Below are 12937 nucleotides of genomic sequence, written 5' to 3'. Positions count from 1 at the left end.
TCTCAGGTATTATGAGCATGACTAAATAACTCATTTAAAGCAGGAGAAACATGCTCATTTCAACTATCCGCGGGTTAACGTAACACAGTTTGGGCAAATGTTACCATTTTAAAATAACTAGATGTTAGCCAAAACAGTCTCAGTACCGTGTTTTCATCGCAGGATAATGCACGAACGGGTGTATGGCGCAAGTAATGCACGAAGCCGTATAGAGTTACTGTACTGTATGTAGTTCATCCAACAATAGCGTTGAGCTCCCGTTCCTGCATTATCCGTGTGATAAACGCACGGTAGAGTGTTGGTTGATCATGTTCATTCCTACAAAAAACAAAATCACTATCAATGTTCATGTTAGTTGTTAAACTTTAATAACAACGTAGAAAGGAAATAACCAACATTTGTCTCGAAACGGTACCCCGTATTTAACTTTTATTATAGTTAGGAGTATCAAAACAAACTGGTGTCAAGAAAATAAAAAGAATGACACTACTACGCAGTAAATTGAAAATAACGTTATACAATTAAGCCTGAACGATGTTACGTAAAGCATAGTCAACGAGGTAAATGATTCATTTACCTCGTTGAGCATAGTATACAGAGGGAGCACAGAGCTTCTCCCGTCCACTCGCTCAACGTCCAATCGCTCTTTGTTCAATCGATCCCCGTCCTATCGCTCCCCGTCCTATCGCTTCCCGTCCTATCAATCTCCGACCCGTCCAAATTTTTAGCATTAGGGAGCATCGCAATCGGGTTTCCTGTTAAATTTAAATATATACATTACATCCTTGATTCAGTCATTTAGATAATTGACAAAATCTGTAACTATAGACATCGGATTGGAAATCAAATTTGCTCTATATAGGCCTACTTTTTCGACATTATATAAGTTTAGCACGTTTTAAATGATTATTGTGCCATGGCTTATTCGTTTGGATTTTACGTCATGAAACAAACATGCTGCTTTCGTCACGCCCAAGGAGCTGGAGAACAGCATAGCAGCCTGTATTGTCACGTGACATTATGATATACAAAAAAAAAAAAAAACTTGCTAAGAAAAGCGGTGACTACATAGCACCTGTGCACGGAAACTAAACAACCAAACCAACCAAACTGTTTGTTAAGCTGTTGTACGCTTTTTGGAAGACTTCCTTCACACTGTAAATTTACACGTGAAAAACAAATAAATAAATCAAATCAAACTACTGCGTCAGAAGAAAGACGAGTGTACAGCATGTACACTAAACACCAATAAATTTAGAGATTCATTTTCTCTTTATTGTATATATATATATATATATATATATATATATATATATATATATATATATATATATATATATATTGATTTTTTTTTTTTTGGTTATCAAATTTCATCACTAAGCCCAATTTAAGCGGGGAACAAAATTTCGCTTTGTTTCGGTTTCAGGCGCGTAGCCAGGAATTTGCCAAGGGAGGGGCGAAACTGTAGGCAAACTATCACAGCCGTAGATACGGCATTGAAAACTATCTAAGCTTAGCGCCACCATTTTTGGAGCGAAGCGTACAAGAAAATTTTGGCTGAAAATGCCTCCCAGATCGCTGTAAATGGCACTTCCCAGGCCTTGTAAATTGCATCTTCAGCATTTTCTCTTTTGAAATTACTAACAATATCGTAAAAACATAAAAAAGAAATTAAATAGGGAACCCATATCGATGTGGATCATATATATGAGTGTACGAACAGATACTTACTGTACACTCATACACAATAGATGTACAGACATGATAATAATGATGAGTGGCAACTATACGGTCACAGATCAAAGAAACGACCTCAAAGTGTCACTTACCTCATGCAGCATGTGTTGGATGAAGGTTTCGCCACCGCCAAATATGATTTGGATAAATAATGTCACGCATTATTTTCTATTCATAGCCACACAAAATAAACTATGCCACCAAATATTGGTGGGATATTATATACTATATCCCCTACCTAAAATATTGGGGGAGACTTGTCCCCGTCCCTCCCCCCCTCCCTCATGATTGCCGCCCATGTGCGAAACTAACTGTTTCACTGTCGGTTATCGGTATATACATGTTTATGTCTTTGTATTCCTTCTTGAAACTGTATGGCTGAGTCATTTCTGTTGGTGGAATTGAACCAACTGCAAAATAAATTCTGCATCACCTGAACAGATTTGTAAAATTGCCGAAACAGTTAGCAAAAGAGAAATCAAAAGCAATAGAACCATGTAAACTCAAGCCGTTTAAATCATTCCCAAGTGTTAACCATTTTGTGAACACAAGTAACTTCAAATGCCAGTGTCCACACTGTAAGAATTTCACTTACAGTAACCACATACCGCACAACTCTCCCTAACACAGAGAACTAGGCTAGTGCAATTATACTACACATGCTATGAAAGTGACCCTTACAGAATTGAACACTCTTGAATTCCTGATATATAGGCCACAACTCTGGTTTTCAGCAGAAAGTTGATATTGGAGTTCACACTTCCAGCTGTAAAGCTGGGTGCTTATCACTCTTGTGTACACAAATTGCATGGCCAGGCAAGACCACTTTTTAATTATGCTGGGATAACTTCAGAGTTGGCTTCTTTGCAGAGTGATTAAATATTATGTTACTGTCATTCCAAAGAAAGATTTATACCTTCTTAGACAGATAAGACTCATAGCCAGGAAATCAGAGACAGTGGATTTGTTGACTCAAATGATTATCATTGGATGCAAGGCTGCATAATTTGTGTCAATTTCTGTAAGGGGCATTTCATGTCATGTCTGCCTAATTTTCTGCAACCCTAGTTTCTTGTGCCCTATTGCATTCCCAGTGTACCATTGCAAGTAACAAACATGTTAGCTAGCAGTGCTTCCTTTTTAAAACATTTTTGTCACAATTAATGATAAACATTATTTAGCCTAGGAAGCTGGCTTATGTAGTATGATTATATTTTGAAGTTGATCAACCAGACAACCACTTACCTAACATCATAATATGCTATTCAATTAGTATTAGGTAAAAACATCATAAAATTAGAAAAACATTGAAACTCTTGGCAACAAATAGGTTGCTATATGATGTTGCTCACCGCTCAGGGAGTGACATTTAACGAGAAAATCAAAAGTTGTTCTACCATGTGCTATGACAGTGAACTTGCGAATTTGCTCTTCGGTTTGAGATGAAATTAACATGTAGCATTTCAAGGCGTTTTCATCTCCCGTAGGATCTGACTTGCAGGCTGGTTGTTGCTGTGAATGTCATGTCAGTTCATAAGGGGGTAATTAACACTGCAAATACTTTGTGCTCAATCTCTCATTGAATTATTTACCTAATCAGCCAAGAAACAACATTTATTGTTTTTTCTAAGTCTGCTTAAGTTTACTTTCTTAAGGCCACATAGCTAATGATGGTAAAACCAAGATATTTACACAAGAAGCAGTTCCTGCTGAATATGCCATTCTAAAACCATTGCCATGGAGTTTTGCATATTGTAATGTAGTATGTAGTCATATCCCCATCATATTACTTTAAACATTTGCTTCCATGCCTCTTTGTCTTAAGAGTAACTGCTTACTTCCTGTTCATGACATATTCACCCTACACCCACATCATATTCGTAGAAGCCCCCTTTGTCTTAATTCCATGAAATACTCATGCTTAAACACAGATGACAACCTGTTGCATCTCATGTGTATTACAAATAAGGTTAGTCATAGTCATCTCCATGTGCCTTAGTAATTATAAGTAAGACCAAGAGTTTATGTCACAGAGAGGTTATTGCCCCCTCACAGGAAGTTGAAATGACTTAAATACTGTACTGTTGTTTTTTAATATGTAAAAGACTAAGATTCCAGACTTCAGAGACTGTACTTCAGATACACTCCAGCAATAAAGCTCATATACTATACAATTATATCTATGTCTGGAGTTTCTCTTTATCTGTTGTTCATTATACTTATTTAATAACGGAGCCCAAACTAATTGAGCCGGAGCACACCCCAACGTAACAATATACATTCACAAAGCGAAAGAACATATTAAAATTGGGGCCAACATAGTACAGTAGGTCTTTTAAAGGAATCTCTAACAAGATGAACAATCAAATATTTACTCTTTACTTCTTTAGCTTCCAAGGGCAAACTTGTTAATTGAGACAAATGTTATCAATCTGCGCAGTAGTAGCATGGTGGGCTCATAATTGACGCACCTAAAAGGCATTGAAGAGTCCCCCCAGACCGAGTGCAGCCATCTGAAAAAGTTAACTTTATGTTGCTTGCAAGTGACCTTTTGTTTGTGTAGCTACAAAATGCAGACAAAAATGAAACATGATACCTTGTTATTTATTTTTTAGCCGGACCTAAGATGTCCATCGCTGTATCGTTTATACACTGTGCTGTGGGTATTGACCGCAGCTGTACATACTGACTGTACATTTGTGTCCAATTACCGATGGTAGCAAGCTGTGTGTGTGTATTTTCTAGGATCAATAGTGGTGTCTAACACTTCTGTTACACCTCATTCGAAACTAGGTCAGATTACCGGCATTAGACGTTTCTTTTTGCATGAGTCTTCACACCCTTTAATGATTTGATTAATAATGTTTATCAACGAAAAGTACAAATCACTCAACTGTATGAGATTTTTATATGTGTAGTTCCTCAAAGTTGAAATGATCTCAAAGTATTTATTTTTTGTGACTACGCATCGTACACTGAAGCAGAATTAGGCCACAAAATGTATTCCGTGTCAAGTTCTTTCATACCCCCGCCTACACTGACGCATTCATCAATAAGCTAACTGTAATGTTGGCCTAAGTATACATTTATTGACTTTTGATGCTGTTTGCTTTGCTCTGAGCTGCTAAGCTCTGACAGGTCAGTCTCAGAGAGTAGTGGTATCATATTAAGGTAATTTTGGTTATTTTTAGGGAGTAACATTTTCAAATACCAAGAAACTTGCAAAACTGGGGGAAGGCTTTTAAAAAAACACAATTTGATCAGCACATATCTGTAATGGATTCAAATTCATGGAATATATAACTCTGCTTCGCTGCAAAAAGTTTAGGTTCCCTTCTGTAACGCACTAGTAATCTATTTGGAGGTGCGTCAATTGCGGGAGTGTGTCAATTATGAAACCTTCACTATATATCCTAGCAAAGTAATGAGTGCAAAGAAGACTGATTATAACTAGACGAAAACAAAGCATGTTTAAAGACTCTTTGGTTACTTAGTGGTTGGAAATAAATAAACAAAGTCATTCATCTTAAATAATTCTTACCTACCACAGCAACTGCTGGGAAAGTTGGTTGAACCTCTGGAAGTATCAAGATCATGAGCCTACCAGCCTTATGCAATACAACGTTTGATGATTCCAAATACTCCATAAATCGCCATATGGTACTATAAGTTTAAAGATAAGTCACCAAGAAAAAGTCTTTAGTTTTACCACGAAATGGAACTAAACGCTACATTGTTATAGCTGCAGTACACCAGTGCACAGAATGGGATTTCGTGGAACCAGTCCATGTATTATCCGATTAACGAAAACAATTGGCGAATTTTAGCCAAATTTCTCTTCAAAGGCCAAGTCATTCTGTTGTGATAAACTAATGAGTTGCTCCTGACAATTCCTCCTGGAGCTTCGGTGACTTCATTTTTCCACCCCCCCCCCCCCAATGTGCGTCACGAAGTATGAAAATGAAAGAACTTTTCGACGAACATCCCGCTGCATTAATAACTCCGGTGAATGAATCTGGTGATAAATCTGAATCCTGGGATGAATTCTGGGATTAATCTGAATCCTGGGATGAATCCTGTGATGAATCCTGTGATGAATCCTGGGATAAATCTGAATCCTGGAACGAATCCTATGATGTATCCTGGGATGAATCCTGTGATGAATCTGAATCATGGGATAAATCCTCTGATGAATCCTGGGATGAGTCCTGTGATAAATCTTAATCCTGGGATGAATCCTGTGATGAATCTCAATCCTGGGATGAATCCTGTGATGAATCCTGGGATGAATCCTGTGATGAATCCTGGGATAGCTTCAGGTTGGTAACTTTGCGATCCGGAAGCCACTAAATACTAACCCCTACAGCGGGTCGGACCATTTCGAGTGCCCTCGGAACTCGGTTTCGGGTGCAACTGTGCTCGGCGCTCTCGGTTCCCGAATAACGTTATTTTGCCCAGGTCTCGGAAGTTAGTTGATTCTATGTAATAACTTGTGAGACCTGCTACTCGAGATAGAGATAGATATAATAGCGGTTTGAAACGGTACTTGAAGTTTTTAAAATGATATATGTACACAACCAGGTCTTGGAGGTTAGTTGACTCTATGTAACAACTTGTGAGGCCTGCTACGAGATAGAGATAGATATAATAGCGGTTTTAAACGGTACTTGCAGTTTTTAAAATGATATATGTACACAACCAGGTCTTAGAGGTTAGTTGACTCTATGTAATAACTTGTGAGACCTGTTATTTGAATTAAAGATAGATCTAAACGTTTGAAGTGAATTTTGCAGCTTTTAAATTTGATATTTGTACACAACCAGGTCTAGGAGGTTAGTTGATTCTATGTAATAACTTGTGAGACCTGTTATACTTGAGATATAAAGATAAATACAACAGTACTTTATTGCAGCTTTCTTATATACATTTGTTAACTTAAAATGTCAAGAATAAACCGTGAAACGTTTGGATATATTTGTGTAGGCCTACTTGTCTCCTATTTTCCCCTCTTTCGCGAGCGGGACTTGGCCCGGCAATTCGTACCTGTTACATGAGCTCGTACCCGCACTATACACGTGAAATGTACAACATGTGCATCTACGTAGTTATGCAAGACTGTGACGTCTGGTGAGATCATTCTCGCTCGGGATCCTTACCGATGAACCGAACCGCTACGCGGGTTAGTATTTAGTGGCTTCCTTGCGATCCGCGTTATGGTGGCATACTCTTATTAGAGTCTATATCAATCCGCCCGATTGTTCGCCTTCAGGAAAAGTGCCAAAAAGCAGCGGGGGAACATCTTTTGTGACCTGTTATCAATCATAATCTAGTTTTTTATGGCTTGCATGTTGAAAAGCATCAATTGAAGTACATGTGGTGAGAAAATTGGGTCAATTGAGGCAATTTTAGACCCCTTAAGGCCTCCCAGGAGCAGCGTAGGAAATTTGTTTACCAATGAGTGAAGAGGTTTGTTTACAAGTGACGAAAAGTTCCGGCTCGGAAAGCAAAAAATCTACATGGTCATGATACGGAAAATTGATAGTGCCATGAAAGGCCAACTTGTCAGCTATGCGGTGATGGGTAGCGTTTAGCTAGTGAAAACTTCTATCTAGACTAAGAGACCACATGACTGGGCGTATACTACCATAGGAACATAGACTTGTCAAATCGTTTCCTATGGAACGCCTAAAGGGCTGTAATTTTTTTTGATAATTCACTATGTCGTCGAATATAATTTGACTGAAACTGAGATATTAGGCCAATTAAGCTCCCCGTGTAGGCACTTGCTGTAAAAGATCGGCAAAAGACGTCATCACCCGGGGTTCGAACCAGGGATGCAAAAGAGAGTCTCGATCATCAGCTCGTACAGTGCGCCAAGCCATCGCGCCACTGTTTGGACTGAGATATTAGGTGGATTAACTAATACTTACAGCTCCCCGTGTAGGCACTTGCTGTAAAAGATCGGCAAAAGACGTCATCACCCGGGGTTCGAACCAGGGATGCAAAAGAGAGTCTCGATCATCAGCTCGTACAGTGCGCCAAGCCATCGCGCCACTGTTTGGACTGAGATATTAGGTGGATTAACTAATACTTACAGCTCCCCGTGTAGGCACTTGCTGTAAAAGATCGGCAAAAGACGTCATCACCCGGGGTTCGAACCAGGGATGCAAAAGAGAGTCTCGATCATCAGCTCGTACAGTGCGCCAAGCCATCGCGCCACTGTTTGGACTGAGATATTAGGTGGATTAACTAATACTTACAGCTCCCCGTGTAGGCACTTGCTGTAAAAGATCGGCAAAAGACGTCATCACCCGGGGTTCGAACCAGGGATGCAAAAGAGAGTCTCGATCATCAGCTCGTACAGTGCGCCAAGCCATCGCGCCACTGTTTGGACTGAGATATTAGGTGGATTAACTAATACTTACAGCTCCCCGTGTAGGCACTTGCTGTAAAAGATCGGCAAAAGACGTCATCACCCGGGGTTCGAACCAGGGATGCAAAAGAGAGTCTCGATCATCAGCTCGTACAGTGCGCCAAGCCATCGCGCCACTGTTTGGACTGAGATATTAGGTGGATTAACTAATACTTACAGCTCCCCGTGTAGGCACTTGCTGTAAAAGATCGGCAAAAGACGTCATCACCCGGGGTTCGAACCAGGGATGCAAAAGAGAGTCTCGATCATCAGCTCGTACAGTGCGCCAAGCCATCGCGCCACTGTTTGGACTGAGATATTAGGTGGATTAACTAATACTTACAGCTCCCCGTGTAGGCACTTGCTGTAAAAGATCGGCAAAAGACGTCATCACCCGGGGTTCGAACCAGGGATGCAAAAGAGAGTCTCGATCATCAGCTCGTACAGTGCGCCAAGCCATCGCGCCACTGTTTGGACTGAGATATTAGGTGGATTAACTAATACTTACAGCTCCCCGTGTAGGCACTTGCTGTAAAAGATCGGCAAAAGACGTCATCACCCGGGGTTCGAACCAGGGATGCAAAAGAGAGTCTCGATCATCAGCTCGTACAGTGCGCCAAGCCATCGCGCCACTGTTTGGACTGAGATATTAGGTGGATTAACTAATACTTACAGCTCCCCGTGTAGGCACTTGCTGTAAAAGATCGGCAAAAGACGTCATCACCCGGGGTTCGAACCAGGGATGCAAAAGAGAGTCTCGATCATCAGCTCGTACAGTGCGCCAAGCCATCGCGCCACTGTTTGGACTGAGATATTAGGTGGATTAACTAATACTTACAGCTCCCCGTGTAGGCACTTGCTGTAAAAGATCGGCAAAAGACGTCATCACCCGGGGTTCGAACCAGGGATGCAAAAGAGAGTCTCGATCATCAGCTCGTACAGTGCGCCAAGCCATCGCGCCACTGTTTGGACTGAGATATTAGGTGGATTAACTAATACTTACAGCTCCCCGTGTAGGCACTTGCTGTAAAAGATCGGCAAAAGACGTCATCACCCGGGGTTCGAACCAGGGATGCAAAAGAGAGTCTCGATCATCAGCTCGTACAGTGCGCCAAGCCATCGCGCCACTGTTTGGACTGAGATATTAGGTGGATTAACTAATACTTACAGCTCCCCGTGTAGGCACTTGCTGTAAAAGATCGGCAAAAGACGTCATCACCCGGGGTTCGAACCAGGGATGCAAAAGAGAGTCTCGATCATCAGCTCGTACAGTGCGCCAAGCCATCGCGCCACTGTTTGGACTGAGATATTAGGTGGATTAACTAATACTTACAGCTCCCCGTGTAGGCACTTGCTGTAAAAGATCGGCAAAAGACGTCATCACCCGGGGTTCGAACCAGGGATGCAAAAGAGAGTCTCGATCATCAGCTCGTACAGTGCGCCAAGCCATCGCGCCACTGTTTGGACTGAGATATTAGGTGGATTAACTAATACTTACAGCTCCCCGTGTAGGCACTTGCTGTAAAAGATCGGCAAAAGACGTCATCACCCGGGGTTCGAACCAGGGATGCAAAAGAGAGTCTCGATCATCAGCTCGTACAGTGCGCCAAGCCATCGCGCCACTGTTTGGACTGAGATATTAGGTGGATTAACTAATACTTACAGCTCCCCGTGTAGGCACTTGCTGTAAAAGATCGGCAAAAGACGTCATCACCCGGGGTTCGAACCAGGGATGCAAAAGAGAGTCTCGATCATCAGCTCGTACAGTGCGCCAAGCCATCGCGCCACTGTTTGGACTGAGATATTAGGTGGATTAACTAATACTTACAGCTCCCCGTGTAGGCACTTGCTGTAAAAGATCGGCAAAAGACGTCATCACCCGGGGTTCGAACCAGGGATGCAAAAGAGAGTCTCGATCATCAGCTCGTACAGTGCGCCAAGCCATCGCGCCACTGTTTGGACTGAGATATTAGGTGGATTAACTAATACTTACAGCTCCCCGTGTAGGCACTTGCTGTAAAAGATCGGCAAAAGACGTCATCACCCGGGGTTCGAACCAGGGATGCAAAAGAGAGTCTCGATCATCAGCTCGTACAGTGCGCCAAGCCATCGCGCCACTGTTTGGACTGAGATATTAGGTGGATTAACTAATACTTACAGCTCCCCGTGTAGGCACTTGCTGTAAAAGATCGGCAAAAGACGTCATCACCCGGGGTTCGAACCAGGGATGCAAAAGAGAGTCTCGATCATCAGCTCGTACAGTGCGCCAAGCCATCGCGCCACTGTTTGGACTGAGATATTAGGTGGATTAACTAATACTTACAGCTCCCCGTGTAGGCACTTGCTGTAAAAGATCGGCAAAAGACGTCATCACCCGGGGTTCGAACCAGGGATGCAAAAGAGAGTCTCGATCATCAGCTCGTACAGTGCGCCAAGCCATCGCGCCACTGTTTGGACTGAGATATTAGGTGGATTAACTAATACTTACAGCTCCCCGTGTAGGCACTTGCTGTAAAAGATCGGCAAAAGACGTCATCACCCGGGGTTCGAACCAGGGATGCAAAAGAGAGTCTCGATCATCAGCTCGTACAGTGCGCCAAGCCATCGCGCCACTGTTTGGACTGAGATATTAGGTGGATTAACTAATACTTACAGCTCCCCGTGTAGGCACTTGCTGTAAAAGATCGGCAAAAGACGTCATCACCCGGGGTTCGAACCAGGGATGCAAAAGAGAGTCTCGATCATCAGCTCGTACAGTGCGCCAAGCCATCGCGCCACTGTTTGGACTGAGATATTAGGTGGATTAACTAATACTTACAGCTCCCCGTGTAGGCACTTGCTGTAAAAGATCGGCAAAAGACGTCATCACCCGGGGTTCGAACCAGGGATGCAAAAGAGAGTCTCGATCATCAGCTCGTACAGTGCGCCAAGCCATCGCGCCACTGTTTGGACTGAGATATTAGGTGGATTAACTAATACTTACAGCTCCCCGTGTAGGCACTTGCTGTAAAAGATCGGCAAAAGACGTCATCACCCGGGGTTCGAACCAGGGATGCAAAAGAGAGTCTCGATCATCAGCTCGTACAGTGCGCCAAGCCATCGCGCCACTGTTTGGACTGAGATATTAGGTGGATTAACTAATACTTACAGCTCCCCGTGTAGGCACTTGCTGTAAAAGATCGGCAAAAGACGTCATCACCCGGGGTTCGAACCAGGGATGCAAAAGAGAGTCTCGATCATCAGCTCGTACAGTGCGCCAAGCCATCGCGCCACTGTTTGGACTGAGATATTAGGTGGATTAACTAATACTTACAGCTCCCCGTGTAGGCACTTGCTGTAAAAGATCGGCAAAAGACGTCATCACCCGGGGTTCGAACCAGGGATGCAAAAGAGAGTCTCGATCATCAGCTCGTACAGTGCGCCAAGCCATCGCGCCACTGTTTGGACTGAGATATTAGGTGGATTAACTAATACTTACAGCTCCCCGTGTAGGCACTTGCTGTAAAAGATCGGCAAAAGACGTCATCACCCGGGGTTCGAACCAGGGATGCAAAAGAGAGTCTCGATCATCAGCTCGTACAGTGCGCCAAGCCATCGCGCCACTGTTTGGACTGAGATATTAGGTGGATTAACTAATACTTACAGCTCCCCGTGTAGGCACTTGCTGTAAAAGATCGGCAAAAGACGTCATCACCCGGGGTTCGAACCAGGGATGCAAAAGAGAGTCTCGATCATCAGCTCGTACAGTGCGCCAAGCCATCGCGCCACTGTTTGGACTGAGATATTAGGTGGATTAACTAATACTTACAGCTCCCCGTGTAGGCACTTGCTGTAAAAGATCGGCAAAAGACGTCATCACCCGGGGTTCGAACCAGGGATGCAAAAGAGAGTCTCGATCATCAGCTCGTACAGTGCGCCAAGCCATCGCGCCACTGTTTGGACTGAGATATTAGGTGGATTAACTAATACTTACAGCTCCCCGTGTAGGCACTTGCTGTAAAAGATCGGCAAAAGACGTCATCACCCGGGGTTCGAACCAGGGATGCAAAAGAGAGTCTCGATCATCAGCTCGTACAGTGCGCCAAGCCATCGCGCCACTGTTTGGACTGAGATATTAGGTGGATTAACTAATACTTACAGCTCCCCGTGTAGGCACTTGCTGTAAAAGATCGGCAAAAGACGTCATCACCCGGGGTTCGAACCAGGGATGCAAAAGAGAGTCTCGATCATCAGCTCGTACAGTGCGCCAAGCCATCGCGCCACTGTTTGGACTGAGATATTAGGTGGATTAACTAATACTTACAGCTCCCCGTGTAGGCACTTGCTGTAAAAGATCGGCAAAAGACGTCATCACCCGGGGTTCGAACCAGGGATGCAAAAGAGAGTCTCGATCATCAGCTCGTACAGTGCGCCAAGCCATCGCGCCACTGTTTGGACTGAGATATTAGGTGGATTAACTAATACTTACAGCTCCCCGTGTAGGCACTTGCTGTAAAAGATCGGCAAAAGACGTCATCACCCGGGGTTCGAACCAGGGATGCAAAAGAGAGTCTCGATCATCAGCTCGTACAGTGCGCCAAGCCATCGCGCCACTGTTTGGACTGAGATATTAGGTGGATTAACTAATACTTACAGCTCCCCGTGTAGGCACTTGCTGTAAAAGATCGGCAAAAGACGTCATCACCCGGGGTTCGAACCAGGGATGCAAAAGAGAGTCTCGATCATCAGCTCGTACAGTGCGCCAAGCCATCGCGCCACTGTTTGGACTGAGATATTAGGTGGATTAAC

Source organism: Apostichopus japonicus, chromosome 2, assembly GCF_037975245.1.
Source record: "Apostichopus japonicus isolate 1M-3 chromosome 2, ASM3797524v1, whole genome shotgun sequence".
In the NCBI taxonomy this organism is placed as follows: domain Eukaryota; kingdom Metazoa; phylum Echinodermata; class Holothuroidea; order Aspidochirotida; family Stichopodidae; genus Apostichopus; species Apostichopus japonicus.
This window is presented reverse-complemented; position numbering follows the sequence as displayed.